The sequence below is a fragment of the Lithobates pipiens genome, unplaced genomic scaffold (assembly GCF_037356315.1).
Source record: "Lithobates pipiens isolate NorthernLeopardFrog02 unplaced genomic scaffold, aLitPip1_a1.2 Scaffold_8, whole genome shotgun sequence".
NCBI lineage: Eukaryota > Metazoa > Chordata > Amphibia > Anura > Ranidae > Lithobates > Lithobates pipiens.
Genome location: NW_027507903.1, coordinates 232,443,233 through 232,462,303, shown reverse-complemented (window position 1 = coordinate 232,462,303; position 19,071 = coordinate 232,443,233).

Genomic DNA, 19,071 nt, shown 5'->3' with positions numbered 1-19,071 from the left:
GGTCTTGAAGAAATAACCTGATTGTACCTAAACACATTTAGGCAGGGGATCATAAGGGACATTTAACAGTTATGCTTCTACGTGTACATGGCTTCAAATTTTGGCTTTTAGAGGGGTGAGATCACCCAATCCGAGGAAGGAGACATCAACACATTTTTGAGATACTAATGTCTCATATGGCCTTCACTTTAGCAGTCAAACTTTGTAAGTTCCTGAGTTGGGGATGTGTATCTTATGTTTTTAAACATGCCTGTTTAGCCCCCAAAAAGGCAAATTAATGGCAAACATACTTGTTATACACCAAGATGTTGGTTTGTTCAAAAACTTTTAAAATTTTTAAATGTGCTTAGAGTAAATTTTTTTATACTAAACAATGTCAGTTCAATGTGTTTAATACTCACTGATTTCCTCTTAAAAATTAGGATAAAATGTTAGGCAGACAATGGCAGTCCTGACATTTGCCTGAAGGGTCCTTCATCTATACATTTGTGATTTGGTAAAACACTGTTTTTGCTTTATTTTGCAGCAATTTTCTACAGTCTGGAAAAATGTAGCTATGGTCAGTTTAGAGAGTCAGTAATGCCGCGTACACACGTAGCCATCTATCCGACGGACTTAGTCTGGCGGACTTCCTGCCAGGCTGTCCGTCGGACTTTCCGAACGGGCTACTTGCCCACACACAGCACTTTTTCAGCGGACTAATACGGCGTACTAAGTCCGCCGTACTATCCGCCCTACCTTTGAAATGAACGGACTCGCCCACACACGCGGAGGAAATTCCGCTCATTTTGAGCGCATCTGCAGGTAGGCGGGGCCCGCAAAGGATACGTCGCATGGGTTGTCACATGGGTTGATGTCACATGGGGTGATGTCACATGGTGACCCCGCCCCCTTACGATGTCACAGTCCCGGAGGATGCTGGGACTGTCACCATGTGACATCAACCCATGTGACATCAACCCATGTGACATCAACCGATCAACCGTCCCTTGTCCCTATATAAGTCGCCGCGCAGCGCGTCCCTGGCATTGCGGCCGGAGAGAACGTCGAGTCAACATCTCCAGGAGAAGAAGAAGGAGAAGGAGAAGAAGAACAAGAACAGAAGGCGGCGGCGGCGACGGCGACGACAGAAGACGGGGCCACCGCCTGTAAAAGAGCTATAAGAAGGCGCGGTGGCCCGGCAGAAGAACCAAAGAGGGGGACAAGACCCCCGAAGTCGGAAGAAGAGGCCGGCGGCGAGGAAGAAAGCCGGGCTCCTCCACTAGCAAAAGAGCTAGAAGAAGATAGCGGAGGAGTCCGGCGAGAAGACCCCCCAAAGACGGAAGACCCCCGGAGCTGTGCAATAAACTATTTTATCTTGTGTGTTGTGTTTTTTTTGTACTTTATTTTACAGGTGAATGGGTAAGGGTACATTGTACCCCATATTGATTCACATAGGGTGGGGGGGACGGTATCCGGGGGCCCCCTTATTAAAGGGGGCTCCCGGATTCCGATAAGCCCCCCGCCCGCAGACCCCGACAACCAACGGTGAGGGTTGTCGGGAAGAGGCCCTTGTCCTCATCAACATGGGGACAAGGTGCTTTGGGCTGGGGGGCCGGGCGGCCCTCCCTTCCCCAAGGCAACCCCCATGTTGAGGGCACATGGCCTGGTACGGCTCAAGAGGGGGGGGGCGCTCGCTCGTCCCCCCTTTCCTGGCCGGCCGGGTAGCATGCTCGGACAAGGGTCTGATGTGGACCTGGGGGGGACCCCCACGCCGATTTTTTCGGCGTTGGGGTTCACCTTTAAGTCCATACCAGGTGGCGGGGCCAGCGACGTCTCCTTCACGGGCCCCACCTACCTGGAGACCCGCTCAAAATGAGCGGACTTTTCTCCGGGCGGGAAAAGTCCGTTCATTTCAAAAGAACGGCGGACTGGCATACACACGGCCGGATTGTCTGCCGAAATGCGAGTCTGGCGGGAAGATTGGAGTGCAAAACTACTTTCTAAGGCCGCGTACACACGCGCGGACTGTTGGCCCAACTTTGTCCGTCCAACAGTTTGAGCGAACAGTCCGCTCAAACTTAGCATGGACGGACATGGCCACACACGACGGACGAACAGTTTGCTGAAACCGTGCGCGATGACGTGAACGGCACGTACGACGGGACGAAAAATACGACGTCCTATACACTGCAATGCAACCTTCCGACGTGGAAATCCTTTCTGAGCATGCGCGAGACTTAGTTGGCCGAACAAGCCTACACACGAGCGAACAGCCCGCTGAAACCTTGTTTCAGCGGACAGTTTTTCGGAATTTCCGTAAGGCCGCGCACACACGGGCGGACTGTTCGCCCAACCTTGTCCGCTGAACAGTGTTTGGGCGGACAGTCCGCTCGTGTGTGGGGCTTCAGCGGACAGTTTCAGCGGACAGTTGGACGAACAAGGTCTTACGGAAATTCCGAAAAACTGTCCGCTGAAACAAGGTTTCAGCGGACTGTTCGCTCGTGTGTAGGCTTGTTCGGCCAACTAAGTCTCGCGCATGCTCAGAAAGGATTTCCACGTCGGAAGGTTGCATTGCAGTGTATTGGACGTCGAAATTTTCGATCCGTCGTGCGTGCCGAAACGTCATCGCGCACGGTTTCAGCAAACTGTTCGTCCGTCGTGTGTGGCCATGTCCGTCCATGCTAAGTTTGAGCGGACTGTTTGCCGAAACTGTTGGACGGACAAAGTTGGGCGAACAGTCCGCGCGTGTGTACGCGGCCTAAGACCTTGTTCGGCCAACTGTCCGCTGAAACTGTCCGCTGAAGCCCCACACACGAGCGGACTGTCCGCCCAAACACTGTTCAGCGGACAAGGTTGGGCGAACAGTCCGCGCGTGTGTACGCGGCCTAAGTCCGCCGTACTTTCGGGTCAAAAAAGTATGCCGGAGGCTACACAAGAGGGGATTGTCCGGCGGACTTGAGTTTGCCGGACTTTTCCACCCGATTGTTTGATCGTGTGTACGCGGCATAAGGCAATATTATTGCTGCTCTAGTTATTTACTAGACTTATGCAAGATGGAAAATTTTGTTTTGTTTCCATTCATAAAATACATAATTTTGTTCTGTTACGTTAATTCGTTTTCAGATAATTTGTTATTTCTGTAGAGTATAGATATTCGTTATAACAAATCAATTTGTTTTTTTTTTATTTAATTGTTTTGTTTTCAGATAATTCTTTATTTTTTGTGTATATAAATATAATATCTTTTCTGCTGCTTCTCAAATCTCCTCTGCTTATATACATTACGATATCCTTCTAAGGAATGCACTTCCCCAGTGGTTGTGCTGTGTCACTGCTGCTGGTACCAGGAGGTACCTGATGTTGAGAGCTTAAATCCTTTAACCGATTCCCAACCACCTCACGCCGATATACGTCAGCAGAAGGGCACATACAGGTAGAATCATGTACCTGTACATTGCCCTTTAAGAGGCAGTGGGGGCACGCCTGCGGGAAGCTGCATGAGTCGGGTCGCGGGTCACGTGGACTAGATCGCCACGGGGATACCCGCGAACACAGAGAGGAAGAATGGGGAGATGCTAAAGTAAACAAGCATCTCCCTGTTCTGCCTAGCAACAGTGACACTGATCTCTGCTTCCTGTGATTGGAGCAGAGATCAGTAATGTGCAAAACACAGCCACGCTCCCCACAGTTAGCAACACGCCCCTAGGACACACTTAACCCCCACACTGCCACCTAGTGGTTAACCCATTCACTGCCAGTGTCATTTACACAGAAATCAGTGCATTTGTATAGCACTGATTGCTGTATAAATGACAATGGTCCCAAAAATGTGTCAAAAATGTACGCTGTTTCTGTCATAATGTCGCAGTCACGATAAAAAACGCTGATCGCCGCCATTTAAAAAAATATATATATTAATAAAAATGCCATAAAACTATCCCCTATTTTGTAAACGCTATAACTTTTGCGCAAACCAATCAATAATCGCTTATTGCAATTTTTTTTACCAAATAAATGTAGAAGAATATGTATTGACTAAAACTGGAAAAAAAATGATTTTTTTTCAAATATTTTGGGGGGTATTTATTATAGCAAAACGTAAAAAATAGTGCGTTGTATTCAAAATTTATGCTCTTTTTTTGTTTATACCGCAAAAAATAAAAACCACAGGGATGATCAAATACCACCAAAAGAAAGCTCTATTTGTGGTACAATATATAGGGTGCTGGTGCACTACTGCTGACCACTGCCCTATTCTGCAGTGGTCCTTTATCAGTGTAGGGACTGAGGTACTGTCTGTACATCACTAGCTACTCGGTTCACAAAGGTCCTTGTAAGGACTGGTATAGCTGTACAATATATAGGGTGCTGGTGCACTACTGCTGCCCTATTCTGCAGCAGTCCTTTATCAGTGTAGGGACTGAGGTACAGTCTGCACATCACTAGCTACTCGGATCACAAAGGTCCTTGTAAGGACTGGTATATCTGTACAATATATAGGGTTGTGGTGCACTGCTGCAGATTGCTGCCCTATTCTGCAGCGGTCCTTTATCAGTGTGGGGGCTGAGTTACAGTCTGCACATCACTAGCTACTCGGTTCACAAAGGTCCTTGTAAGGACTGGTATAGCTGTTCAAATATATAGGGTGCTGGTGCACTACTGCTGCCCTATTCTGCAGCAGTCCTTTATCAGTGTAGGGACTGAGGTACAGTCTGCATATCACTAGCTACTCGGTTCACAAAGGTCCTTGTAAGGACTGGTATAGCTGTACAATATATAGGGTGCTGGTGCACTTCTGCTGCCCTATTCTGCAGCAGTCCTTTATGAATGAATGAATGAATGAAATACTTGTATAGCGCACAATGCGAACTGAATCGCCTCTAGGCCAGTGTAGGGACTGAGGTACAGTCTGCACATCACTAGCTGGTATAGGTGTACTATTTGGTGTGCAGTATATAGGTGTGTAATACTGCTGAGCGTTTCTGCAGCGATACTACAAAGAGTGACAAACGCAATCCAAAAAAAAGTATTTTAACTGGTGTGATAGACCAGTGGCCCCCAAAATGACATATTGAAGCAGGGTGTTATATACCTTCTTCCACATACATACTGCACTTCTCTAGAGACTTTTGTCACAGGGTCATTTAAAAAATAACAGGCAGAGGAAGAGGCAGGCCCTTCCGCAGGGGTGGTAGGGGTAGGGTAGGAGCAACAGACTTGAGCCAAAGTGGCAAATTGCAGAAGGTGCGTGCGATTACGTTAAAAGACGCACCAGACTTGGTTGAGTGGCTCACTCAGCCGTACTCTTCTGCACCCTCCTCATCCTCTCGATCTGTACCCTCTTCTTCACTCTCTGCTATGTTCACCCCCAAAGACACTAACACCAACACCACCACCACCATATACCTTCCGCTTGAGTCACAGGAATTATTTTCTGATCCATATCAAGACTTTTCCGACATGCAGCCACTCTTGGCATAGGATCAGGAAGAGGAGATAGCAACAACCGCCACTCAGCAGTCTGACGACAGTACCCAGATCAGCCCAAGGAGGAGGTTGGTCCTCATTGTTGCTGCCTACTCCGAGATCTCTAATTATAGCGGTGGGGAAGGTGACGTCGATGATGATGTGTCTAGTGATGCCATGTGGGTGTCCACAAGAGAGGAAGAGGAGGGGAGTTCAGAGGGAGATATGGACCAGCAGATAGGGAGGAGAAGCAGGAAGAACTTACATTGCACAGGAGGGACAAAGCAGACTGTGAATGTACCAGGAGCGAAGCATCAACCACGTACGGTCCCATCTGGCGCTCCCAGGACGCCAGCACATGGCTCCGCAGTGTGGGCTTTTTATAACGTGTCCGCTAATGACAATAGTGTTGACATCTGCAATCTTTGCAGTCAACGCATAAGTCGCGGTAAGCCCAACACTCACCTAGGGACGACCGCCTTAAGAAGGCACATGAGCTGCCATCACTGAGCCCAGTGGGAGCAACGGAACACACAAAGCCACACTCCAGGCTCTCACCGTCCTGCCTCGTCTTCTACTTCTCCTTCTCCTCTCTCCTCACAATTGTCCTCCACTCCACCTTCCATCATGCCATCCTCACGTTTTTCTGGAAAAAGGCAGGCTTCCGTGGGCCAAATGTTCGAGCGTAAAAAAATGATGACGCCAGATAACCCTCCTGCCCAACGGTTGATGGCTGGCTTGTCAGAACTGATAGCCCGCCAACTACTGCCATATAAACTGGTGGACACGGAGGCCTTTCGAAAATTTGTGGACATTGGAACACTACAATGGAAGGTCCCAGGAAGGAAGTATTTCTCACAGAAGGGCATCCCAGAGCTATATGGCCATGTTCAGTGGCAAGTGAATGTATCTCTGGTACACAGTGTCAGTGCCAAGATACATCTGACCACAGACACATACCACAGACCACAGACACACTTTTACTGCCCACTAGGTGAACTTACTGAAGGCCGTCAAGCATGTAACCCGTGGCACCCGTGTAGATTTGGTTTTACCGCCATGGATTGCATGCAGGCCTGGCTCTTCTTCTCCTCCTCCTCCTACTCCATCCTCCTTCCTCGCCTCCTCAGCTGACTCCTCCTTTTCTGCTGCTAGCGTCTCTTCCACTGCGCCGCCCAAGCTCCCCAGAACCTATTCGACATGCCAGGTGAGACGTTGCCATGCCGTGCTGCATCTGTTGTGCCTGGAAGCCAAGAGCCACACTGGCCCGGCACACCTTTCAGCTTTGCGTTCACAGGCAGATCAGTGGCTAACACCGCTCAATTTGACAGTTGGTAAAGTGGTGTGTGACAACGGTGCCAATCTGCTTAGCGCATTGAAACAGGGCAAAATTACGAATGTGCCATGCATGGCACACGTTTTAAACTTGGTCTTGCAGCGATTCGTTGTCAAATACCCTGGGGTCCAGGACATCTTGTGGCAGGCAAGGAAAATGTCGGCCCATTTCAGGGCCATGGCTCGCCTTGCTGACATTCAGCGGCTACACAATCTGCCGGTCAGACGTCTTGTTTGCGATTGCCCGACGTGATGGAACTCAACCTTCTATATGCTTGATTGGCTGCTCCAGCAGAAACGTGCAGTTAACGTCTACCTGTATGAACTCTGTGGCATAACAGGTTCTGGGGAGCTGTTTTTTTTTTCACCGCACCAGTGGCTGCTCATGCGCAATGCATGCAGACTTCTGCAGCCATTTGATGAGATCACAAAACTGGTCAGTCGCAGCCATGGCGCCATCAGTGATATGGTACCTTATGCCTTCTTTATGGAGCGTGCATTGCGTCGTGTCATTGATCAAGCCATGGAGGAGCAGGAAGATGAGGAAGTCACAACGCTGGATGAATTCCCAGGGGGGCCTACTCTATCTGAGACAAGTCAACAACAGGAGTCTGAAGAGGAGTCAGAGGAGGATGGTTCCGGGGCGGATGAGGAGAAGCAAGAAGAGCATGCTTTAAGCCTTTCTGGGATCCCTGTTGTTGTGCGTGGATGGGGAGAGGAGAACGAGGAGGACGACATTATCCTGGATGATGAGCAGGAGCCTGGCCACCACACCGCTTCCAGTTTTGTGCAAATGGGGGCCTTCATGCTCCAGTGTTTTAACAGAGACCCCCGTATAAAAAGCATAAGGGTCAAGGACCAGTACTGGGTGGCAACGTACTTAGACCCCCGGTACAAACACAAAATGGCGGAAATGTTACCACCTTCACAGAGGGCTGTCAGAATGGAGCACTTCCAGGCCTTGCTTCGAGAAATGCTGCATTCTGATTTTGCTGGCAGAGGAGCAATTCCCACTCTCAGAGAAAGAGTTGCGGGTACCAATCCAATAGCGCCTGCAAGAAGAGGGCGGTTTGAAGATGTGTTGGTGACTTCTGATATGAGGTCATTCTTTCAGCTGACCCATCAACAGGTGACATCCGGATCCAGCATCAGGGAACGCCTAGACCGACAGGGGTCTGACTACATCGGGTTAACGGCCGATGTGGACACTCTGAGGAGTGATGAACCCCTGGGCTACTGGGTGGGCAGGCTTGACCTCTGGCCAGAGCTTGCCCAATTTGCAATGGAACTGTTGGCTTGCCCCTCCTCCAGTGTCCTGTCCGAAAGGACGTTCAGCGCAGCAGGGGGGATCGTGACCGATAAGCGGACTCGCCTAGCTCACACAGTGTTGACTACCTCACATTTATATAAATTTATGAGGCATGGATCTCGGAGGAATTCAACACATGTGACCAGTAGACCATGTATATCTCTATAAACAATTTATTTAATCGAGCACACAGACCTTTTTTCTAGATTTGGCTCACTTCCTTGTACAAAAAAGCACACCGTAATATATGCCCGTACCCCCCTGTTTGAAGAGGTTGAGCGGCGTCATATTTTTGGTGCCTAGCAGTGAGTTGCTGGTATCAGTGCTACTGTCAGTGTTCTATATCACGGTGCTGGTGTCAGTGCTCTATATCACGGTGCTGGTGTCAGTGTTCTAAATCACAGTGCTGGTGATCATCTTCTGCACCCTCTTCATAGCCTACCCTGACCTTTCCTCTCCTCCATTGCCTTCATTCGCTCCTGAGACCTGAATTGTCAAACTTTCACATATAAAAAAGAATGCTTGTAGTTGTTGATCCCAGATTCACTTCATACATGTGTTATGTCAGTGGTCATGTGGTGGGACTATGTGTCCACAGCTAGTAATTATTTTGTGGCTGGAAATATGACCTGTAGGTTTTCAAAGTTCGCCTGCCATTGAAGTCAATGGGGCCCGCCGCGAACTTTGCGGTTCGCAAACTTCCGGCCACGTTCGCGGTTCGCGTTCGCGAAACGCCCCATCGGAAGTTCGTCCATCTCTACTCAGGAATGCACTTTGCAAGTAATCCAACCGTCAGCAAAACATTAATAAGCTGATTGGACTGTTGTTTCATTAGACCTTTATAATGAAAATAACGAATTAATTTGTCATGATTTGTTACTTCGCTAATTTATTTCGTATTAGTCGAAGTTCGCTATTTTTCTTGGCCGAATTTCGATTAATTACGAAATGAATGGCGCATGTCTAATATTTACTTATTTTTTTCATACAGGATAAAAATATACACGTATAACACACAGAAATACTAAGGCCGCGTACACACGGGCGGACTGTTCGCCCAACTTAGTTTGTCAAACAATCCGACAAACAGTCCGCTCAAAATTTGCATGAGCGGACTTGACCACACATGATGAACGAACAGTCCGCTGAAAGCGTGCGCGATGACATGAACGGCACGTACGACGGGACTAGAAAAACGACGTCCTATACACTGCAATGCAACCTTCGGCGTGTAAATCCTTTCTGAGCATGCGCGGAACTTAGTTTGACGAACAAGCCTACACACGAGCGGACTGTCCGCTCAAACCAAGTTTCAGCGGACTGTCTTACGGGAATTCCGAAAAACTTTGTTCGTCAGACTGTCCGCTGAAACTGTCCGCTGAAGCCCACACACGAGCGGACTGTCCGCTGAAACACTGTTCAGCGGACAAAGTTGGGCGAACAGTCCGCCCGTGTGTACGCGGCCTAAGGTTACATAAAATCAATTGTTGAATTATAGCATTGTATATAGGATTATAGCTTTGCATTTGTGACTGTCCTGTGCATAACAAAGTAAAGGAACATCAGAATTTTAAATTTAGAAAATAATGTTTTTAACCACTTAGTGTTGAACTTTTGAACATTGGAAAGTATACATTAATGTAGAAACATTATCACAGCAGTATATGCCACTTCAAGTACATCTAGCATTTTTCATAATCACAAGCATTTTATTTTTCCTTTTTGCTCTTTCAAATCAATAAGGAAATGTAAGCCATAAGTACCTAATTATATAACGGTGGAGATCAATTTTGTATTGTAGATGTGTCCTTATACTGCAGAGATTAAATATTCCTAAAGTGAAGAAGGGCACAACTCATGGCAGCCCCATGAGCAGCACATAAAACGACTTATTTTACCTGCACTTCCCACCCCCTGGGAGCTAATAAAAATACCCAGTACTTTCACATGTGAGGACCATTTGACTTGCTACCCTTTCTCTTATATAGCAATGCTGGTGCTTGGTGTTTAACCACTTCACCCCCGGAAGGTTTTAACCCCTTCCTGACCAGAGCACTTTTTACAATTTGGCACTGCGTCGCTTTAACTGGTAATTGCGCGGTCATGCATTGTTGAACCCAAACAAAATTGTGTCCTTTTATTCCCACAAATAGTGCTTTCTTTTGATGGTATTTGATTGCTTCTGCAATTTTAATTTTTTGCGATATAAATGGCAAAATATATTTTCTACTTTTTGTTATAAGAAAAATCGAATAAACTAAATTTTAGTCTTGCATTTAGGTCAAAATATATTCAGACACATGTCTTTGGTAAAAAAAATGTCAATAAGTGTATATTTATTGGTTTGTGCAAAAGTTATAGCGTTACAAAAAGTTGTCAGTAAATGATATATTGCTCACACATGCCATGGTTATATGTGGAATTGCACCCCACAGTACATTTTGTTGCTTCTCCTGAGTACAGGGATACCACATGTGTGGGACATTTTGGGAGCTTATCCACGTACGAGGCCCCCGAAAACCAAGCACTGCCTTCAGGATTTCTAAGGGCGTACATTTTTTATTTCACTCCTCACTACCTATCACAGGTTTGAATGCCATAAAATGCCAAGATGACACAAAACCCTCCAAAATGACCCCATCTTGGAAAGTATACACCCCAAGCTATTTGCTGAGAGGCATATTGAGTCAATGGAATTTTTTATATTTTGCCACAAGTTGCGGTAAAATGACAAACTTTTTTTTTACACAAAGTTGTCACTAAATGATATATTGCTCACACATGCCATGGGCTTATGTAGAATTACACCCCAAAATACATCCTGCTGCTTCTCCTGAGTATGGGGATACCACATATGTTGGACTTTTTGGGAGCCTAGATGCGTACAGGGCTCCGAAATCCAAACACTGCCTTGAGGAATTCTAAGGGCATACATTTTTTATTTCACTCCTCACTACCTATCACAGTTTCAAAGGCCATACAATGCCAAGTTAGCACAACCCCCCCCCCCCATGATCCTATTTTGGAAAGTAGATACCCCATTTGCTGAGAGGCATGCTGAGTATTTTACAGCTCTCATTTGTTTTTGAAAATGAAGAAAGAAAAGAAAAATGTATTTATTTTTTAAATTTTCAAAACTTTGTGACAAAAAGTGAGGTCTTCAAAATATTCACCATACCTCTCAGCAAATAGCTTGGGGTGTCTACTTTACATAATGGGGTCTGCCTCCGAAACTGTGATAGGCAGTGAGGAGTGAAATCAAAATGTACACCCTTAGAAAGCCTGAAGGCGGTGCTTGGATTTCGGGGTCCCGTACGCGGCTAGGCTCCCAATAAGTCTCACACAAGTGGTAACCCCATACTCAGGAGAAGCAACAGAATGCATTTTAGGGAGTAATTTCGCATATGCCCAGGGCATGTTTGAGCAATATATCATTTAGTGACAACTTTGTGCAAAAAAAAAAAAAAAAAGCAATTGTCTGTTACCCACAACTTGTGCCACAATATAATTTTTCATTGACTCGATATGCCTCTCAGCGAATAGCATGGGATGACTACTTTCCAAAATGGGGTAGTTTTTGGGGGTTTTGAATAGTCCTGGCATTTTATACACAACATTTAGAAGCTCATGTCACACATCACCCCCTCTTCTAACCACTTGAAGACAAAGTCCTTCAAGTGGTGAGGTGGAGCACCATCTGGAAACAGAAGGGCTCTGACGATCTCTACCTGGAATATAAGGAACGATCCAGTCCATCCTGAAGCTCTGTATAGCACATGAGTGTTCAGCAAAGGCAATTGAAATAAATGAACAGACACTTTTTTGTACCAAGGTAAACAAGTCTGCAAAACTTTGCTTGAAGTGGTTTACAAGGGGTCGAATTTTGTAGATCCGACTGTATCCAGGGTCTCCACGAGGATGACAGAGTTCATTGTTGTTGAAATGCATGAACCGCAAGATCTGCTCGATTCATGCCCTTGTCATGGAGGCAGAGAACATAGGCATATGGTGAATTGGGTCAATGGACCAATATGACCGCAGCTCATTATTTTTAGTTATGCCCATGAGGAGGGATAGGCCCAGAAAGATCTTAAATTCAGAAACCGTAATTGGTTTCCAATCTCTGGCATGGGAGGGACTGGGGATTATCTGCGATGCATTGACCAGCATACAAATTGCTTTTGTCCACAATAGATCTATAGAGATCTTCGGTGAAAAACAGCGAATAAAAATCAAGTGACGTAAAATCAACTGTTTCCACCTGAATGTCGGATTTGCTAGTGAATGGGGGAAGTATGGGTGCTGCAGAAGTGGTGGGTTCCCAATTAGGATTGGCAAATGCAGCAGGAAGGGCATTATGGGCTCAACGGGCCTGTGTTTGTCTTCTTCTTGGTGGCAGCGGGACGCTACTTGTGCTTGCCACTTCACCAGCTTGAACTGTGCTCACCACATCACCACGTGTTACTGCAGTGCTGGCTTGACTACAACCAGGCTGTACTAGGCTACTGGTGCTTGCTGCTCCATACGAGAGCCCCGCAGTTTTTGCATCTCAACAGCAGAAGAATATCGGGGTCTGGTACGCCTGACCTTGGCAAGGACCACCACTCCTTCGTCAGAGCTATCTGTCATGGAGCCACTGTCATCATATGCAGTTATATGTGTTTAGTGTTTTGTAAGTGACAGTGATCGATCGATACTGCCCTTGGGTGGGCTGGGCTGGGTGGAGGGGCAAAACACAGTTGCTAGCAGGTATCTGGGCTGATCCCACTAACACTGCATTTTTAGGAACCCTAAACTGCTGGGGACGCTAGTATAGATCTAATCAGAGCAGATATTGATCCGTTCAGATACTATACCACTAAGGGAAGTGTATGCTGCGTGCGTGGGTGTTAGCAGTACTGGCACTAACCTGACGCTACCTGGGGCGACGCAGACCCTATCTGACCCTAAAACCTGACTGATATCACCCACTGGGCGATCATGTTTAAAACGTTATTGCGTAATAAATGGCGGGTATAAAAAATAAACTAACTAACCAACCTCACCCATAACACTTATGCTGTGATCACTGGTGGAAGGGTTAACTAGGGGGCAATTGGGGTTAAAATCTTTATTAGGTAGTATATGGGGGTACCTGACCCTATTAAAAGATGACACTGAACCTAAATACTTACCTGGCTACCTGGCGTCACCTGACACTAATTCGGCGATCAGAAAAAAGATTGCTTATGCCACGTACACACGATCAAACTATCCGGCAGACTTTCTGAACAAGCGGACCTGCCCACACACAACCGGACTTTTCCGGTGGACTAGGTCCAGTGGACAATCCGTCGGACTATGGCGGGACTTTTGAAATGAATGGACTTGCCCACACACGGAGAAATGTTTGTTCATTTTGAACATGGCTCAAGGTAGACGGGACTAGCGAAGGAAGTGAATGTCGCCGCCTCCATCGGCGAGATTCACACCTTGTGTGACACCGTGTGTGGGCAAGTCTGTTCATTTCAACAGTCTGGCTGACTAGCACACAGACAGGTGGATTGTCCACCGGACTGGTGAGTCCAGCGGACAATTTTGAGTCAAAACTTCTTTCTAAGTCCGCCGGACTTTTGGAAAGAAAAAGTCCGCCGGAGCCCACGCACAGGCGGATTGTCCGGCGGACCAAGTCCACCGGATAGTCCAATCATGTGTACGCGGCATGAGTGACACTGGTGACAGGGGGTGATTAAGGGCTTAAACCTTTATTAGGGGGGTTAGGGGTACCCTAGACCTAAAGGGGCCTACCACTAACTGTCCTAACACTTATAACATTCACAAATGACACCAATGCAGTAATCAGTAGAAAAATAAAAACTACTATTGGTGTCACTGTGACAGGAGGTAACAGGAGGTGCAGGGGGGCGGTGATCAAGGGGGTTTTATGTGCCTATGTGTACTACTGTCAGTGTAGTGTTGGTGCAAACTCACTGTGATATCTTCTCTCCTCTGAATCTGGAACGAAAAGGCTTCGTGTTGATCGATGACATCACTTCCTCTGCTTCTGTTTACATTACAGAAGCAGAGGAAGCTTCTCATTTGTCAGGAGCGATCGTGAGGGGGTGGTCATGAATCAGTGGCCTCCCCCGCAGAACGGATCTCTCCTGGAACGGTGCCGACCACCTCAGGCACCCCCTGTCCTGGAACGATGCCGACCACCTTGGGTTACTTCCCTCCCCGTGGGAGGGGAGTAACGTACCCATACATTACTCGGCCTGCCCGTGCCATTATGCTGCAGTATATAGACTGGACAATCAGACAAATTATCAGAACGTAACTCTATGTGTAGTTTTCTAAATTAGATGCTGTAATGCAATAGGTTCAGGATGGCAAAAACACACATACATTTAGCAGGGCAGTCTTTAATGTTGATTGGGCCCTGGGCAAACATTTTCTTGGGGCCCCCAACCGCTATTAGACATATAAAAAATAGCAGCAAGACCCAAATCAGTTTACTGCAGCAGATCAGGCAGCAATTGCAATTGGTTGCCAGATGTTACAGCATATTATTACCGATCACTGACTGGTTGGTAGAGGTTACAACACATAATTTCTGCTTGACCAGAGACTGCGGATCTATTACAGGAGATGACCAGAGACTGCGGATCTAATACAGGAGATGACCAGAGACTGCAAATCTAATACAGGAGATGACCAGAGACTGCAAATCTAATACAGGAGATGACCAGCGACTGCGGATATAATACAGGAGATGACCAGAGACTGCGGATATAATACAGAAGATGATCAGAGACTGCATATCTAATACAGGAGATGACCAGAGACTGAAAAACTAATACAGGAGATGACCAGAGACCAAAGTACAGGAGGTGATAAACTAAGTAACCATTTTAAAAAATGTAATAGCAGTGTACAGCTATACTGTTCATAAAAAACAGGTTAGGGTTAATATAACAGTCATCAAGCAGTCTATGGGGAGAATGACCTACCTAGCCAGTCAGGCTCACCACCCGCTCTCATTGATTCAGGGATAGGACCTTCAGGGGTCCAGGTGCGGGGCCCTCAGGGTCCAGATGTGGGGACCTCAGGGGTCTGGAGGCAGAGCTCGGAAAGTTCCAGGGGCGGGACTCGCAAAGGTCTGGGGGCGGGACTCGCAAAGGTCCGGGGGCGGGACTCAAAGGTCCGGGGGTAGGACTCAAAGGTCCTGGGGTGGGACTCAAAGGTCCGGGGGCGTGGCTCAAAGGTCCGGAGGCGGGGCTCAAAGAGGTCAGGAGGCGGGGCTCAAAGAGGCAGGGAGGCAGGGCTCAAAGAGGTCCAGAGGCGGGGCTCTCATCTCTCCTACTCCAATGTCAGCTCCAAGCCTCCGAGCATACAGGCTGCATGGGCGGGGTCAGAGCGGCAGTGGAGCTCCCGGCCCCGCCCCCATCCCTGGCTGGGGAATACAGCAATTTATTTCTGCGCTCGGTGGGGTTATCATGGCATGGTTGGGGTCCCAATTTGCAGGCAGCGTGGGCATAAGGGACAGCTGCTTTAGCGGGTCCCCCACAATGACAGGGCCCAGGGCAGTTGCCCCTTTTGCCCTGCGTTAAAGACGGCCCTGACATTTAGAATAATGAAAGATACACAGACATATGAAAGCTGCACAGATATGGACTCTTCGCAGCAATATCTCTGCAGCTCAATCGGGCTATCATGTGGCTGCATAGCATTGTCTTTATAAGACTCTATGCCAATAGAGAGAGTCAAAGTGAGAATCACTTCTCCAGTAATTCAGTACAGAACACAGCTACTTTTGATTATCATCATAGGCAATGTTCCAAAGTTCAGCATAGCTTTGGTAGCTCTGGTAGCATAGATGAACAACTAGAGGGATGCAAGGCCCAAGTGTGAAGTGCCACTTCACTGTAATTGAAGTACTCTGCTTGTAATCTGGAGGGGCTCTTTTATAGAAAATGTGTGCTATTAAACTTTGACCTGGCTGCCCACATGTGGGTTATGACAGGGAAGGGCCACTCATATGGCTGCAGATCACTTGCCCAACTACCTCTGCTTTATCAGGTGTAGCCTCTTTAAAAATGAATCAACGTAATCTTGGCTGCATTTGAGCATGGTGAATAAATGCATATGCCATTACAGGTAAATGGCTGCTCTTGTGCTTTCACAAGGAGGCATAAGAAAAATCTCAATCTTAGTAGGTTCCTGCTAGGCCAAACAGGGCTGTTGTTGAAGCTTGCTTTGCTCTACATGGACAAAGCACAGCTTCAATTTTAAGGTATGTACAGGATGCCACAGGTGGGTCCTGGATTGGAGGAATGTGGTCCCTTTAAGGGGGTGACAAGTAGCTGGATTATGTACTGTACTCATGGGTTCTCCTCTATGCAGAGTGAGGGGTTCTGGAGAGGTCGAGTAAAAGGGAACAACTGATTGGTAGTTTACCCAGAAATGTCCTTAAATGCGACCCAGAATTCAGAGACTTGGAAATGTTTTTGGGTGGGAAAGAGCCTCCAACCCTTATTATGGGGACTTTAGTCCTGAAAGGGTTATCCTTGAAAGGGCCAGGAAGCAGTCAGCATGTGTATGTGAGGTGTTGTGTTGAACATCACAAAGTTGTGAGAGGACTGTTAGCTGTTGACTGGCTGAGACCCTGCTGGGCTATTGAAACCTTTCAAGACCCCTGGAACAGGTAGGGATCTTTAAACCCTGTTAAGGGCTGAGTTGTGCTGGCAATGAGCCATAGTTTTATTTTTGTATACCAGAATGAATGGATGTTTTATTTTGCTTATGCTGACAAGAAGCTATTTTGTTTAGTCTGTTTTTTTTTTTTTTTTAATAAAGACAGTCTTGTTTTTACAATGCCAGCTGGCTGGTGTTCCCGGGCTCCCTCATGTCACAGATGTGGTATTCATCATACTATTGAAAACATATACAAACTATATTAGATTAAAAATATATAAACATGCAAGAAAAGACAACGTCTACTTAACTCTTACCATCAGACACACACGTATATACCAGTAAGATATTGCTGCTTACTTAATTGGATCCTATTAGCCCTTGTACACACAGTCGGACATTCCAACGGAAAATGTCCAATCGGACCGTGTTGTTAGATAATCCGACTGTGTGTGGGCTCCATCGGACTGTTTCCGTCGGAATATCAGATGGACAAAGTTTTAGAGCTGGGCTATAAAACTTTCCGGCAACATGATCCGATCGGACGTTGTCCGGTTGTGTGTAGAGAATTCCGATCGGACAAAGTGCCACGCATGCTCAGATCAAATTCCTAGACCAAAGCTATTGGCTACTAGCCTGAACGTAGTCACGTCATAACAAAATAACATCATCACGTTACGTACGATAGGATTTTCCGACAACTTTGTCCGACCATGTGTATGCAACACAAGTTTCGGACGAAATCCGACAGATTTTGTTGTCAGAATATCCGACCGTGTGTACAAGGGCTAAGACATCTTAATCTGGTAAAACAAAGACTAATGAATCATGAAGTAAACAAAAGAGAAGTTACCCCTGATTGGTTAAAGTGGATAGATTGAAAGCAGTGCAGCCATTGGCTCACGCTGCTGTCAATCACATCCAATGACGCAGCACGCCGGGGGGCAGGGCTGAGTGATACAGCCAGTGGCTATAGCCGCTGGTATGTATCACGGGAGCACTCCCGCAAGCACTCCACATTATGCGAGGGAGGTTGCGTGAAGTTGTGGAGTCCTTGCGGGAGGGAGCCCAGACAGCCGCTGTGGGACCCCAGAAAACCAGGTTCGGGGCCACTTTGTGCAAAAAACTATAGACTATAGAATGTAAAACATTACATACAATAATAACGTGTCTTGGACTACTAAGTGATTTAAAGGTTTAATATTTTCAAACCCAAAATAAAGTGCAGCAGATCATTTTTAAAAACAGTGGTTTGGAAATGAAAAGAGGCATGCTAGCTTTAATGAATTCTCATGGGCAGATATTCAATGTGGCCCATGTTGATCTGGTAAGAGCTATAATGGACCTTTTATAAGTCAAATTCAGAAGGAAACTTTTTTATAATGAGTATTAAAAGTGCAAGGTATAATATAAAAACAGCTGTAATTAGCTGAGAAGCTCCTTACAATGTACTTTAAAATACATTTCCCCACTTTCACCTAGAATGCCTACCAGCTGTTAACAAAAGTAAACTGCAGATCTGGGGCTCTTATTGTGCTTGGAGCTGCTCAGTTTTTTCAGCTCTGTGGATCCCAGCCTTGGAAATTCAGTCAAAGCAAGCATATTTTCAAAGCTAGACTATACTACATCAGAAAAGCAAAGTAACCTGTGAGAAGAGTAGAATAAGTTAAAGAGTCCCAGAAAGACATCAACAAAAGGACGAATATCTGAATTAGAAAGTAATAAGTATTCCAGTTTATATACTATCATTACAATAAAGGCCACTATTACACAGTGAAGTGTAAGCAGAGCATCAGCAATGAGCTAGAAGACACTCACTAGTACAAATGTGGAAGTTGGGTCCACCATGCAAGGGGGATAACAGAAAATATGTGAACGGAGGCCTTCACAGTAAGGGGGCCAGGGAGAGTAAGAAAAGGAAAGACAAAGATAGGAAAATAAGGAAGGAAGAGAGGATGTCAGGGGTCACCCAGCCAGAGCTCAAGACTATTGATGCATACAGCAGTGTGTAACTTGATACAGACATGAAGGGGTGGGAATGTTGTATACACAGGGTCCATAGTTTTAAGAATCTCTTATGCGTATCGGGGAGGATGCTAGTAAGCTTTTCATTGATGAAAAAAATGGCTATACAATGACATAAATAAAAACAAAACTGCTGTTTCCAAGCTCTTGATTACGTTTGTTTAGCCAACAGTAAAACACAAGTTGCCTATTTTTAATTGAGATCTTGTGAGGCCTGGGGGTTTTAAGTGTACTAGGACGGGCCCAAAGGTCTCTAGGGAAGGAACCTGTCAATAGTTATT